We start from the raw sequence: 15,790 nt of genomic DNA on the forward strand, positions 1-15,790 counted from the left end.
AGACCTGAGAGGCTGAAACATTTCCCACTCTGAGCTTTGGGGGTTGAACTTTGCTTTGGAATTGCTTTCATGATCGGGTGGAGAATCCATGGGGATTATACCCTCACTAGCTCTCCCCTTGGCAGCAGCATTTGTATTTTGAGGGTATTTCAAGGGATAGCTCAAGTCCTGCTTTCCCCTTGGTAGCATGGTTTCTTGCTTACAGATATTCAGCTGCCTGGCACACCCCAAAAGCCAGAGGAGCTGGGCTGTGGAGATTGAAGTTTCACCCTTTGCCACAGAGGCTTAAAAAATGCCTTTGGCTGACGCATTTCTGAGAATTAGCCAGAGGAAGGGAGTGCACGAGGTGTAAAAAATTAGCATCTCCAGACACCATGGGAGGTTTGCACCTCTGCTTGAAGTTCCCTAACTGAAGTCTGAGCTACCTCGTCCTGATTTCCATTGCCTTTACTAACAGAGTTTGGGTTTGGGCTTGTAGCTATGCATACATAGTTCAAGCCTGCATCCCTGTGAGTTCAGGTGGAGCAGACTAGAATTTTGGTGCAGTGAAGTATTAGGGAAATGTGTCCCTGCCCTTACCCAAAAGTTTAGATAGCAGATGCCATAATCATTGGAAAAACACTGATCTGGTTTTTTTTTTGCCCAGTTCATTCACATATTTGAGAGTGAAAACGCTTTCATAGCTCAATATAGACTGGTTTTGATGCACCCCACAGCTCTGAGAATCCCAATGGATATGTAATTGTCTGAGCCATTTTGAGTCACCAGACAGGTTATTTCAGTCACTGCACATTACATTTCTGGGAGCCTCTAAACTGAGTGTTTGTTGTCTCATAAAACTGGTGTGGGATGGGCTTGGGAGACAGGATTTAGTAGTACTTCATCAGGGCACTTGCAAGTACAGGCACCAGAGCCATTAGGGGCTTTGGGACAGCCAGAAACCAGAGTGTTGGGGAGAACAAGTCCCTTTGCTAATGAAACAACTTCATTTTTGTTTCCTATTGAGAATGATGCCCAGAAGATATTGCCTGGGGCCAGAAGCTCCTCTCATCTACTGCATGGGCTGTACAAGTGAGGATGGCTCTGTTACTCAAGGTCCATTTAAAAATACTTTGATGGCTCACAGGGAAGGACAAATTAGCTTAATCTTACCAGCTCTTAGTGGTTTTGGTGGTTTTTTTTGGTCCCAGGAGACTTCAGTGCTTGTCCAAAGATGCAAGCTGGGCATCCTGGCCAGTGGTTTGGTCAAGTCACTTGTTCCTCAGAGGCACTGTGCTGGGTGGCAGCTGTGGAGTTATCTTCTAGACTCTTTTGCCTATTAGACCCCTTCAAGCGACCTATGTCAGCTGAAGTGCTGCATCACCGCCTCTCATTTTGCCTCCTTTTCAGTTAAAATAAGTGAGATACAGTCTGGCTGCTGGTGCAACAAGTTTCACTATTACAAATCTTGTCAAAAACTGCCACCTGAAGGTGCAAAACAGCTTTTTGTGCCAGAAACATGGGCTTCTTGTCACTAGAGGGAATTTCTTCTAGTTGCTGCTAAGCAGAGGTCTCCTAGCCTCCAAATAAGCAAAGCACCAAATGTGGCATCTCATACCCGCTGAAAACTAGTGGTTTGGAGAAAGACCTTTCATTGGGATGAGAAGCTGAGCTGTGAGAAACAGATTTTTGTTTGTTTGTGTGCCTTAGTTACAGAACCAAGCATTTGTAAAAAATTTAGGTTTTGCTCCCGCCAAGCTTAAAATTTTTAGCTTTCTTTCAATAACCCAAGAAATTAAAAAACATTCTTGTGTTGAGCCAAATGTTCTTTTGATTTGAAGCAAAACATTTTATTTTCAGGCCTTTGTAGAAAAAGCAAAGAACCAAATAACCATGTGGAAGTGGTAGCTGCCTTATGTCCAAAGGCCCATCTCTTTGGGTGTTTACCCACAGGGAAGGAAACGTAAATGCAATTTCCTTCCCTACTGGTCCCCACTGGACCCTCTGCCCAGCTTCAAAACTCAGCCTCTAAGGCAATCAGGCCCACCACAAAGCTATAGGATATTTAGCAGAGGATGTTCTTCAAATCTACTTTTTAGAGCTTTGTATGATTCAACCCTAAAAATCCTTTCTGCCACAGAAGAGACTATGGCTTTCTCTCTCTAGTCTGTAGATTAGGTTTCCCAATATTTATAAAATCATAGAATAGAATCATAGAAACATTTAGGTTGGAAAAGACCTTCAAGATCACCAAGTCCAACCATTAACCCAGCACTGCCAAATCCACCACTAAACCATGTCCTTAAGCACCACATCTACATGTTTTTGAACAATTCCAGGGATGGTGACTCCATCACCTCCCTAGGCAGCCTGTGCCAATGCTTGACCATTCGGTGAAGAAATTTTTCCTAATATCCAATCTAAACCTCTCCTGGTGTAACTTGAGGCCGTTTCCTCTTGTCCTGTGGCTTGTTATCTGGGAGAAGAGACCGACCCCAAATCTCTATGTATGAAAAGTTTAATAGTGTCAGTAAAAGAAAACGGAAAATCCCACCAGAGGTCTATAATGGGGTGGCTCAGGTGGCACGCTGCAGTCTGTGTCTAAACTGGGAATATATTTTGCCCAAAGCTCAGCAAACCATGATGCTTCCCACAATTCTGCAAGTGGTTTTGTGCCTCCTGCAGGTCACCTTCTGGGGGGCAGCCGAAGCTGGGTGCTGCCATCCCCAGCAGTAGGAGGTGGTATGTGGTCCCCGGCTGACGCATGGGACAACTGGCTGCTCCTGCAGAGCTGACCTCAATAAGCCAACCCACTGGGCTTCCGTAATGCTCAGTTGTGTAGCTCTGCCCTGTGCTCTGGTGGTTTGGGGCAGGAAGATCAGAGATGCTCAGATGGCCCCAGGCACAGGAGGAAATTGAAGCAGGGTCCCTCACAGAATAAGTGAATATACTAACCATGAAGCCATTAGATAAAAGAAAGGGGTGTTGATGTGTGTAAGGGAGAAACAACCATAAATGCATTTTTGGATGAATTTACTCTCCACCAAAAAGAAATAGTATGGCCTTCTCTCCTAAGAAGTCACAGCCTCCCATTGAAATCTTTGGGTTCTCTGTTCACAGAATGACCTTTAATTGTGTTAAAGACTGCAAATCTCTGTTTTGGGGAGAGTGGTAGCTAGAATGGAATGGCTCCTTACGTAAAGCTGAGAGACATGAATAGTTCAAGGCAGCTGCAGGGATTAATGCTTTGCAGGGCGGCTCTTTGTCTTGGGCCATGGAAAGGACTGGTATTTGGCACTCTGTTTTGTTGCATATTTTATGGTCTGGAAGAGATCTTAATATCTTTTATAATGCAGTTGCTCCACAATGGCTCTCTTCAGTGGGGCTGAGAGCTCATTGGTATGAAAACATGCACTATTTTTCTTTTTGTATGGGTGTATGGGACAGGATGCTTTCCACCAAGGAATTCTTTCCAGGTGGAGGTAAAAGACTCACTTCTAGAATCTGAGATTTCAAAGGTCATGAGATTTGGGGTGGAGTTGTGAGTTTTGGCAAGATGACATGTGTTTTTGGTTTGGTTTCGGCTTTCAGAATGGGAACATGCCGATGTAGTGAGCCATTGGCACAGGACACTGGGGTCTCAGACCATGACCAATGCTCTGTGATGCCAGATGTGGGGGATACAAGACTATCCTCAGCAGACCTCAGCTGGAGATACTCAGCAGTAGGATCTCTCATTCATAGTAAAGGAGATGATCTTGAGTCTTGCAGGATGATTTGACCTCTGAGGCCCACTGCTATTGTATGCACTAAGCCAGTGTGCTGATCGCTGCATTTTAGGCAGACAGAAGACACCTTGGTCACACGTCTTACCTGCAGAAACTTGCTACTGTATCAGTTATTATTCCAAATTTTCTTCATGCTGCTTCTTTCTTGCCGTTCATTTCTTCTTTCTAGCTTATATGTGCTTTTCACTTGTTTATTACAATGGCATTTCTCTTTTCTGTCTCAGCCTTTGCTTCCTGAACCCTTGCAGCATGTCCAGCCACTGCTGTTGTTGCGTTGGAGGGACAAATCGGATGCACCCTGCTTGTAGGCTATAGGAAATCTGTAGGGATGTGGTCCCATTTTGAAATTTTGTAGAGGGGAAATGCACGTTCTGTGAGCTCATCCACTGTGATATCTGTTGGGAGGAACTAGAGGTGTTATGAGCAGTGCTCAGCTCACCCAAACCCTGTCTGACAGGAAAAGGAATTCCTGTGTAATAAAAATTAAGATAATTACCTATGAAGAAATGTTTCATTGTGGAGAGTATTTTCATGCACATTAGTGCACAGGAGGTCAAATTCAGAGAACATAAGATCAAGCCCCCTGAGAGGTGATTTTATTTTTCTTTAAATTACTAATTTGGGTTTTTTTCACAGATGTTGTTGGGTTCTGGGCTAAGTCTCCACTTACCTTTCTGGAGAAAGTTTAAAAGTCCTAAAAGCTATGGGAACTTTGAGCAAAGGGTATGTCACTGTTCCCTCCACTTCGTCCACATATATTGAGGAAGCTATTCCACATATAATGATGAAGAAAACAGCTTTTTTCTTCTGGCATCTCAAAGTGCAAGCCTTGCTGCATCTGACACCCCAGTCAGGACTGCACCTTGGCAGGGCTAGACCTGCTCATCTCTGGATGTTAAGATGTGAAGAAGATGGAGTTTAAAGGAGTCACAGCTGGTTGTGGAGAAGTATCTGGTCCTCACCTTTTATTTGCTCTGATTCTGCCTGAGCAAACTTCACATCAAGGAATGGTGAAACTAAAGCGTGATTTTCTTGTAAAAGAGAGGGAAAATCAAGAAAAAGATAAAGGCAGGAGGAATAACTATTATACGTGCAAGAGTTTGGGGCTTTTGTGGCTGGGGTAAGGGCAGTTAGATGGAGGATGAGGACAGAGCTGTGCAGAAGACCCTGTTTTGCTCTTAGTCTTCTACTTCTTTACAAATACATGTAAGCTCAGGATTATTTGCATCAGATTCATAGTAGAGTTTGCTAGGAGAGGTAGTGGGGGATGGACTAAGGGGGAAAAGAAAGTATGAGAAACCACCTTCAAGATATTCAGAATGAGGAGAGATGCTCTTGCTGGTCTTGGCTGTAGACTTGGAAGACCTTGGTTCTGTCCTGGGGTTGACCATTAGGCACTATGAAAGTTTTCAGCTCATACATTTACTTTGCAGTTGTAACAGGCTAGAAGCACGTACACTCAGCTGTCACTCAAACGCTAAACCCATCACTCCGTTCATTTGTGAGTGCCTGTACATCTCCATAGACTTCCAGTGTGGTGCTGGCCACATAATTTCTTCATAGTGCTTCAGGGAAGCTAGAAGGATGATAAGAGAACGCTTTGACTGAATCCCTTGAGCGTTAGGGAGCCTGCTTTATCAGTTTGAGGTACCATATGAAATACATTAGGTCTCCATCTGGTAAATAATTCTTGTCTTTCCATCAAAGGTATCTAAGAAGGAGATAAGCAGGGTTCCTGCTGACCAAAAAATGTTATCTTCTCATCTAGTTTGGATCTGCTAAAGGCCAGCACTGGCATATTAAGAGCAAAGATTTGCAAAAGCAGCTGTTTCTGTCTGCAAGAGAAGGACAGTGATCATGTGGTCAAACACCACCTCACAGCTGGGATCCACATAGAAACAGCAGAAGCCCAGGTCTGAGCTTCCAGGCAACATATTGCTGACAAATGGGACTCCCAAATGCTTGGACTCATTCAGATTTTGATTTCTGGCGGTTTTTTTCTGTTTTATGCAGTAGTCCAAGGGGCCCTTGGAAGAATATGTTTCACTGCTCTGTGCTTCCAGAGAGACTTCATGTCAGTTTGATGTGGAGGGGCCTTGGACCCAAGTGCCGTCTGAGCAGCAGGGATTGCCTATCTGCTCATCTCCTTCAGCTGCACTGTCCAGAGAATATTTTTTTCCTCTCTCCTACTTACTATTACCTCCTCTTGTTTGTCCTTGATTTTATCAGCTGAGAAAATATGCCTATGTGTTGTCTACAATGGACTTTTGAATGAGTGCCTTTTGGCCAGCTGGTGGTGTTGGCATTTTGATGCAGACTGGTGAGAAGAAAGGAGAAGGAATCGGATTCAGGACTCCAAAAAATGAAACCACTTCATTTTTCATCCCCTTTGATTAACTCGCTGGTTTATTTGCCTGTAACAATGACAAATGACGCCACCAGCTGATGCTATCACATTTGGCAGAGTCAGCCTAGTTTTGAACTTGGCAATTAGAACTCACATCAGACAGATTTATGGTAATGTTTCACAAACTCTTGGGGGAAAAAATGTCTCTGACAGATACAAGCGAAGTAGGAATCTGAAAGGTTCTTAACAGCAAGAACAAATAGTTCCTTTATGTCCTATCTATTTATTCTGAGCTACTAATATCCACTAACGCTACCCACTATCATGATCAGAGGACATCTGTGGTTTATTCTCATTGTTTTTTTGTCTGTTTTACTGTCAGTCTAGTCCTGCTCTTATTTACACCAGTGTAAATTGGGAGCACTTCCATGGAAATTAACTGCACTGGCTTTACTGTAGTACAGGCTCCAGAAAATCTTAAAATGCCTCATCCAAGCAACTGAGGGCAGGTGGTTGCTTGCTGAAGGAGAAATCTCACCTTCCACTTAAAATGTGCTTCTCGCTTTCATGGCTTTTAGAAGAAACTCTCTAAATGCAGAATGCTCAACCCAAGAAAGCAAATTTAAACTCCAGATGTATTCGTCCCCTTTTGTGATTATTGCCTGGGAGGTGGCTGGGAAGGTGTCTCGTGGTTGTTGAGTTTTCAGGTCGGATACTGCTGAATGTCAGGGCTTTGCAAGGGAGTGACCCCACGCCATGCTTCTTGCATCCATTTATATCAACAAAAGTTTTGTGCGCAGAGATGCTCTGTATGTTAGAAGAACCCAAACTTACTGCTTTCCTGAATCACGTCTGATGTGTTTTACAGCCAGTGGAGAGGAGCAGACATCTCCGACTCCCCTGAACTGCTTGAAATGCTGCATTAGACCCTGACAGGCTTGAGAGTGGGGTCTGTGTGAACCTCATGAAGTTCAACAAGGCCAAGTGCAAGGTCCTGCATATGGGTCAGGACAATCCCAAGCACAAACACAGGCTGGGTGGAGAAGGGATTAAGAGCAGCCCTGAGGAGAAGGACTTGGGGGTGTCATTGGTGACGAGAAGCTCAACCAGACCCTGCAATGTGTACTCGCAGCTAAGAAAGCCAACCATATCCTGGGCTGCATCACAAGAAGTGTGGCCGGCAGGGCAAGGGAGGTGATTCTGCCCCTCTGCTCCACTCTGGTGAGACCCTCCCTGCAGTACTGTGTCCAGCTCTGGGACCCTCAACATAAGAAGGACATGGACCTGTTGGAGAGAGTCCAAAGGGCCGCAAAGACAATCAGAGGGCTGGAGCACCTCCCCTATGAAGGCAGGCTGAGAGAGTTGGGGTTGTTCAGCCTGGAGAAGAGAAGGCTCTGGGGAGACCTTATAGCAGCCTTCCAGTGCCTGAAGGGGGCTTATAAGAAAGAGGGAGAGGGACTTTTTTACAGGTGCATGTGGTGATAGGAGAAGGGGGAATGGCTTTAAACTGAAAGAGGGTAGATTTAGGTTAGATATTAGGAAGAATTTTTTTACTGTGAGGGTGGTGAGACACTGGCACAGGTTGCCCAGAGATCTCCCATACCTCAAGTGTTCAAGGCCAGGCTGGATGGGGCTTTGAGCAACCAGATCTAGTGGAAGGTGTCCCTGCCCATGGCAAGGGGGTTGGAAATAGATGATCTAAAGATCATGTCCCTTCCAACTCAAACCATTCTATGATTCTGATTCTTTGATTAGGGGGCCATGAGTCCCACCTAATGTCCTAAAGTCCACTTTAATCCCCATCATGGCTATAGCAAGTGTGGTCAAAATTTGACCTTGCAACTTCTGTATCCTAATCCTTACGTCCCTGCAAGCCACAGCATATAAGCCATGCCCGGGAAGATGGGAGAGCAGGAAATATCCAGAGGAAGCTCCAGGTGTGGCTCACAGGAGGGTAGAGCGTTCACATTAGGCACTGCAGGATGGGAGCAAGAAGGCAACTGGGACATTTCTTGCCTACCCAGGCACAGAGGAGTGGGGGGTGGTTGTGTTCAGATCCACTTTGCTGGGAAACAGCTCTAAAAAAAAGCAGGGCTGTGATCATTCACGCTTGCTGGTATGTGCCATACTGCACATTCAGGAGGAGGATGAGTCAGTAGCAACACACCTGGTTGGTCCTCCAGAGGAGGCACATGTATACCTAAAGGGCCCTGCCTTTGCCATGAAGTCGAAACTCATGGATTTCAGGCAAAGTTACCAAAGTGAGTGGCTGTGTTGTAAGTCTGACCTGTGCAATGCAATGCACTCATCCACCCCTCCCCTCCCACAGCGCTGTTAGCAATTCATCTGCTAATGCTCCTTGTCTCTCTCCACTGCCCATGGCTTTTGTTTAAATGTTAATACCGTGTGTGCTACCTTTTATCTGGAGATGAAGATGGATTGCTGTGTCAGGCTGGATTTAAATTCATTTTGCTGTTAAAAATTTGTAATTATATTGAAAGGTTGTATGAAGTCCAAGACCTCTCTGGGCTACTGTGGTTAATTAGCTGCTACAGATATTGCGCATTCAATCAAATTGTTCTCACTGCATTAAATTAAGTTCTTAAACATTTGAAATAGCCGAGATATTAGCAATGGTTGATCGCTGGAAGGTCACACACTTCGTTACTCATCCAGGCCAAGTGCTGTGTGTCAGGCAATTTAAGTGCAAATGGATTTGCAGGTTGAAAAGCCCTCTGAGAGGGCATTTGCTAATGGTTGGCAGATTTGCACAGGCACTTAGAATGAAGCTAGAGGCTGAGTGAGGATGGGACTTTCGTGAAAGCAATGAGTTCTTCATGCAACAGATCAGGGGGAGATCTGTCCCTGCCTACAGATTCCACCAAGCAAACAGTGTTCAAGGAGGACCTGTTGAATAGGTCCTGCCTGGCTGTTTGAAGGAAGGGAAAGACCTCCAAATAAATTCAGATAGGAGTGAAGAGATAGATTTGGGTGGTGATATGAAATTGGAATTGGGTAGCAAACTACTACAATAGTAGTAGCAAAATACTACATATAAATGGAAATGGATGTCTTTGTGCTGCTACTCTGGAAAACGTTGGCTTTTGTCCTTGACCTTCTTTTCCAAGGCCCTTGCCTCTCACACCATCCTTCATGCCAGGAGGTTGAGGTGGGCTCTCTGTCCAGTCCTGGCCATCACCACATGTTTGATGTGTGACTCATGCTGAGCTCCTCACAGCCAGACTACACCATGCTGCAATGTGCTGGGACACCTACATACCAGAAACAACCAGGGGAAGACTCTCTACCTACACAGATCAGCTGGGCCCCGCGCTTAGTTTGTGGGGTGGAGACAACTCTGTGCTGCTGGTGGTGGTGGTATATTCCCCAGTTGCAACCTCTCCTCATTTTCTTAGCCTGCTTTTGTCCTGCTACACCACTAAATGCATTGCTGATCCATGGCAAGGAGCTGCATATGCTCTTACAAATAGCTCCAGTTCCCCTCCCATACATGCTGGCAGCCCATGTCTTTCTCCTGTGTTTGGCTGTCTGCTCGCTCCTGTGCACCAGCCTTCCCTGCTGGCAGGCAGCTCATTGCTGGGAGGCAAGAACAGATTTGGAGATGCTAATGGCCATTTCACATGCAATCAAAAGCCTTGACCATAGACAGGGAAGACATCTCTTGAAGGTGCATCTGGTGGCACAGACAGGCAGGAAAGCTCCTGAGCTGTGGGCTGAGTTATGCCCAGTTTGAAGGCATTATGTGATGTGGCTGAGACAACCGGTGAGGTACCTAACACAGATGCCATCCTTTTAGAGATGGGGAAACTGAGGCAGGAGGTTACTCAAGGTGACAGACAACAGAAATCAGAAGATTTTATGGAAACAAACCCAAAGCTTTTCCATCACTCAAAGTGCACTTCAGTGCTTTATTAGGGGTATTAAAGACAGCCCTCAGCCCCTCTCTGCAGGAATGATGCTGCAGCATGGCATCCATATTTCAAAGCAATACAACAGATCCTCCCTCCTCAGTAGCTCTCACCTGCCTCCTCTATGTCCCTAGGCGAGGGAGGCAGCAGCAAATATTCAGTTCTCCAAGAAAACTGCAGCAAGCCATATTGTACCCCTAATTCTTATTCCAGGTGCTTCCCAGAAATCAATATTCCTATCTGCTCCTCTGCAGGAATGTTGTGTGCTTGTCTTCATTGATCTTTCTTTTGAAAAAATACAGAGGAGAAGAGGTGATTGTTTCTCTTTCTGCTGGACATGTGCTATCTCCCAGACCTGCAGCCTGCAGCTGGTTTTCTTTATCAAATTATTTTGGCTTAGCTGCTGTGATAATTACACAGCTGGGCAGTGGGAAATCCCGCCCAGTAGCTGACGCCTGCCTAATCGCCTCTGGTTGTGTTCGGAGACTTGAGGACCTGCTGTAATAACACTGCTACTTAATTAGTCTTTTCCTGAGTAACAGCTCTGGAAAGCAAAGGAATCAGAGCTTCCTAGATCCTCTTAACTATGTAAGTCCACGATGGGTGAATACAGTCCTGGTAAAGGACGGCAAAGGGAGCTTATGCAGCTGGATGTCAAATCTTGGCCCTGCCTCAGTTTCCCCTTCTTGGGTTTCTCACTATCAGGTGTTGAGACAATCCAAATAACACCACTCCTTGGGCACGGTTTATTATAACGACATTACAGTTCAAATGTCAGAATAAATCAATATAAATATTTCCTTCTCTCCCGGGGCTGTCTGGCATTTCACCCACCTCTCCATTTGTGAGGCTTTCATCAGGAGCAGCCCCAGCTCACCTCCCAGGCTAACCGCTCCAGTCAAGGGCCTCTCAAACCAGCCTGTGCTGGTATTTCAGTTTGTTTCTAGGTTTGTGTTAATGACAGAATGTCTTTCCTGTATGTGGAAGATTCAGATGCATGTCTTAACAGCGAGCCGAATCACAGTAATTTACTGTGCCTATGCTTTCACCCTGTTGCAACTGGGAAATGTTTTGCAGAGATTTAAACTACTTTATTCCTTTTGCCTTGCTTGCCTGGGGCTTAGGGGACAGCACTGTTAACCACAGCTCAGCTGGCAAGCGTTGTTGCACTATGTCAAGGCTTAAACAAACTTTGCTGAAAATCAGATTAAAAGTAGTGCAAGGGCCATTATTATCCACATGCAGGGGGGGAGTGGCGGGGGGGGGAGCAAAGCAAAACCTCATTTGCTCCTCTTCCTCACCAACCACCCAGTCCTCTTAATCCTTCATTAGCCCCTTCTCTTTACCTGCACCATGAGAACCTACCAGCCCCTCAGTCCCCTCCCCCTTATCCCTGACCTGTCCCCAACTCCCTTCGTCCTCATAACCAGCCCCTCACCTGCCTCATCCTCACTCACCCATTCCTTATTCCTTCCCTTCCCCAACACACCCCAAATTCACCTGTTCCTGTCATAGTTCTTGTCTTGGCTGATCCCTCCAAACATCGTGCCCAAAGTCCTCCAAGTAGGCATTTTTTCTGGATGGCAATCACATTTTTGCCAGAGTTTGAGATTCTTCACCTCCCCCCTCCCTCCTGGCATACTCTTCCACTTCCCACTGACATGCGTGGTTGCTCTCCTCATGTTGGCCTTCCTTCTCCTGGTCTTCCTTACAGAAGTCCTAGCTCTAGCAGGGTCATGAAATACCTAGTTCAGGGACTAGTTCAGTGTCCCAGTCAAAGAAAACATCTCAACAGACATTGAAAGCAAGAAAAGAGGATATTTCCAGGGAACAAAAGCAGCCATAAGATAGCTCTACTTTATTATAAAGACTCCAAGATCTCTTAATTTTAACTGGGCAAAGAATGGCTCTTTCAATGGCCATTTAATGGGAGATTGGTTGGAAAAGTGAAATTCAAAACCCAGTCCGAATTCACATTCACAGAACTTCAGGAAGCTAAGATTTGTTATTGTAGTTTGGATCTGCCTCATAAAAGTACAGTCTTAAACTCTGGCACTCAGACTCCAGCCCAAATTTCCCTTACTTCTCCAAAGTTTCTGGTTTCAGCGTTGAGTCAGATCAAAGTTCTCCCTGGAGACAGGGTGCAAAAACCTTCTAAGTTCTGTGTTGAGTTTGCTCTACAGCTCTGTCTCCGAGTTCCATGCTTGGGATAAAAAAAGTATTAAAAATTTTTGTTTTCTTTGTAGTCACTAGTATTGTGTTTGTGTCAGAAGTTCATAAGGTCTGATTTCTCCTGTCCATACTTCCTGTCCACTTTTCCTGCACCAAACCTTGAATATTAATGTAGACTGTATACCCACGTACTTTGTGGAGTTTATGGTGGCACCAGGGTCAGCAGCTCTAGCAAACCTGTGGGTAAATGACATTTGGGCACTTTGGAGGACGGGTACCAGCACCTTCATCTTCTGGAACCACGGGCCCAAATGTGGTCCAAGTAAAAGAACTGCTGAATCTAGACTCCAGATACTTATTTGCTACATTTCTTGATTTCCACGGAGATAGTCGGTATTTCATAGACAAAGTTCAAGCCATTCCCACCTCAGAGCTGTTTGTCCCCAGGAGGGTCAGCACGGCTGCTCCACAGTGGTAAAGCTTGGCCATGTGGCGGTCAAAACCAAACCATGGCCACAGCCCTGAGTCCCATGGGCATGAAAAGCGAGCTGGGAAGAGGAGATAAAAGCGAGGGTATGATAGAACCTCCAAAGGATCTGCTTACAGAGCTGGATGAAATTGTTCATTCAAAACATTCTTTTTGCCGAAAATGCCTTTTTTAAAAAAAAAAAAAGTCAAAAAATTCTGTGGGAAATGTCCAATTTCAACAACAATTTTAGGGTTTTCATTGAGAAAGAAAAAGCTTGAAAAATGTGCAGTTTTTTGGCAAAAGAAAGCTAAGTAGTTTGGAGAAAACCCAAAACAAAACCAAAACCCAGAAACCCCAAATTGTTTTGGTTTCTGGCCAAAAAGTTTCCAGTTTTTGATTGCCAGAAACCAAACATTTTTCAGTTTTTGCTTTTTGAATGAAAAACCCTGGACTTCTGCAGAAAAATGTTAAGATAAGCTTTTGTTTTTTACTGTTTGTCTTCCATAGGAACAGAAACAATTTCTGCCTTTACCTTTTTCTCCTGTGGATGGATGTGTATGCGACCATGGGACTGTGATGGCCCATCTGTGAGCTCCCTTTGCACGTCAGCCTGAGCTGCAGCGTTTTCTCTTCCTGGCTTAACTCCCCCAGCCCTGGCTGCCTGCCCATCACTGGCTGGCTGTGGGCAGGTTTGAGCATCCTCTGCAAAATCCTTTGGACCTTCAGCTTCCAGAGATGTCAGTAGCATCTGATGACGGCAAGCACGTTGTGGGAATACCTGGGCATCATGCAGCATCTGTCCCTCAATAAAACTACTTTCATCTTGGCAGGGAAGTCTGGATTATGCAACACATCTTGGCTTCTTAATCATGATTTTCCAGCCTTGCTTCCCACCCACTGTGCCTGGGATTACACCTGTCTTAGTGTGCATGTTCTGCATTGCTATGTTCCAGCTTGGATACACTCCCTTAAAAACAATTACTTCATGTGGCAGGTCTAGTTAACACCCCTTTGCAGCTCTCGAGCTGCCTCTGACCCTGCAGATGCTAAGTGTTAGCAGTTGTGCTCTAGTTGCTGTAATTCTCATTACCTCAGTGCAGACAAGACCTGTTTGCATCTTGAAAGCTTGAAAATCTTTTAGGGGGATCAGCTATGGAGGGTTTGATGATGGTGGTAGTTGGTTTATTTCTTCCCAACGATGCTGAGTGCCAGTATCTGCCAATTGCTTCATCGCAGCTATGTGAGATGGGCACCCGTGGAAGCTCGGCCAACTTTTTGCCCTTTACCACCCCACTGAAGTCATCGCCAAATATAAAGCCAGGCTCTTGTGGATTTTCTTCTCGGTTTCAGATGTGAAGGTGACCAGCTGTTGATTGAGTGTTGCAGAGATCTTTGGAGAACAGTATGCATTCGTCGTGGAGATGAAGGGCTAAATTCAGACCATTTGTGTTCTTGGCATGATGCTCGTCCTCATCGGCTCTGTGTTTGCTTTAGAAGTCTGAGTAGCTGACATGCCCCGTCCGCCAGCTAATGCCGATTAATTCTGACTCTCTTCAGGCTTCAAGAAAACAGATTGTGGAGGGGTTTTCATCACACGGGGAATTAAAGAAGCTAGCAAAGTATCTTAACCCGAACCACATCACCCATTGCTTTCAGTCAAGGAGGAGGACAGATGAGATTAACCTCGAAACCCCCTCGGCTTCCTTGTGGGGACTGTAAACCACAGTGCCAAGTGAGAGAAGAATGCAGGAAGAGGATGATTTTTACGTGGACATGTAAAGAACTGGACGTAGACCACCGAACCCTTCCCACATTGGCCACTGAACAGTCATCAGAGGGTGTTGACTTTTGACCACTACTGTTTTTGTTAACAGGGAAAATAAAACCATATGTTGCTTAAGTAGATGCACAAAACTTTTCTCCAAATCCCTACAGACAAACTGTCAGCAGCAAAAGTATTTACTTTGGTAATGCAGCTGGGCTTAATCCCAGCCCCATTGTGTTTGTGCATGCCTTTTCACCACCGAGCTCAATAACATGCTGTTTGCGAAGAGGGTGAATGAATGCATGCAGTATGATTTCGGTTATTAGGCCTATCGGTTACAGCCCAAGACAAAAGGCTGAAGTCAACAATGGTAGCACTACACAGGCACTGCTCATGCTTCCAGTTAGGCTAAATGGAAATCTTAGTCATCAGTCACGTCAGTTAGCCATCAGCTTGAGGTAGGCCAGTGGGACTTGGCCTGGTGGCGTGGATCCTCAGCTGGCTTAAATCAGCGTAAATCCAGTGTAGTCCAAGGAGCCACAGCTGAGGATTCTGGCGCCTACTGTCTATTTGTGAGTTTAGTGGTTGCTGAATACTTAATTCTCTGGGCTGCAGGCTCCCACAGCTGAGCCATGGACGTGCTAGTGGGCTGCTTCTTCCTGGCTGGTGGGATGGCAGAACCCAGCAGGGTCCCTGGCTGGGACCTCCACAGGTACCAGCCTTCATCCAAGGGTTGGGGTCCTGGATGACTGCTCCTCCTCTCCCTCCCACTGTCCCAGGGAAAGTGGCATCTCCACATTGGACAAGCTCGTTGAGGCACTGCCAGGACTGGGGAAAAGGGCAGCGGGTGGGTGGGAAGGCTAGTGTATAGGGGCTGGGTGTTTGTGTTCAGTAGATTTATAATTTGCGGGGGTTTCAGGCAGAGAATCAGTGATGGTGACAGTGATGCAGAGCACACCACAGCTCTGAGCTCAGACTAGGTACTCTACAATGTGCTTTCCATGGAGGACATGTCCAGAAATTAGCTGCCTCCTTGTGTGCTAAGCTGACACACAAGGAATGTGTGTCAGCATGTGTTTCTGCAGGGCTTTGGCTTATTCATGCATTTAAAATGGTGCTGTCACCCAGTTTCTGCAGCTGTCTGTGGCTTGGGTGCAGCTGATACAGGTCTGAATGCAGTGCCATAGGGAGATGCTTGAATGCAACAGATTTGTCCATGGGCTAGCATGGTATGAACCCAGCCCAGAGCAGGGATATGTCTTTGCTTCAGACTTTGCTGGGATAATGGGCTCCTTTTCTTGAATACATCAGCTCTAGACATGCCCTTCCTTGGGCAGGAGA

General features: G+C 45.7%; 1 long non-coding RNA gene across 2 annotated transcripts in view; it reads left to right on the top strand.

Annotated features, from left to right (window-relative positions):
- LOC129783920 (uncharacterized) overlaps nt 1–14,589 on the top strand; it is a 29,022-nt gene extending 14,433 nt beyond the window's left edge. For both annotated transcript variants that reach the window (XR_008746028.1, XR_008746029.1), the window contains exon 4: nt 13,192–14,589. This is a non-coding gene — a long non-coding RNA (uncharacterized LOC129783920). The remainder of the gene's footprint in view (nt 1–13,191) is intronic.
- Nucleotides 14,590–15,790: the final 1,201 nt, after the last annotated feature.

This window comes from Falco peregrinus, chromosome 2 (genome assembly GCF_023634155.1).
Source record: "Falco peregrinus isolate bFalPer1 chromosome 2, bFalPer1.pri, whole genome shotgun sequence".
In the NCBI taxonomy this organism is placed as follows: domain Eukaryota; kingdom Metazoa; phylum Chordata; class Aves; order Falconiformes; family Falconidae; genus Falco; species Falco peregrinus.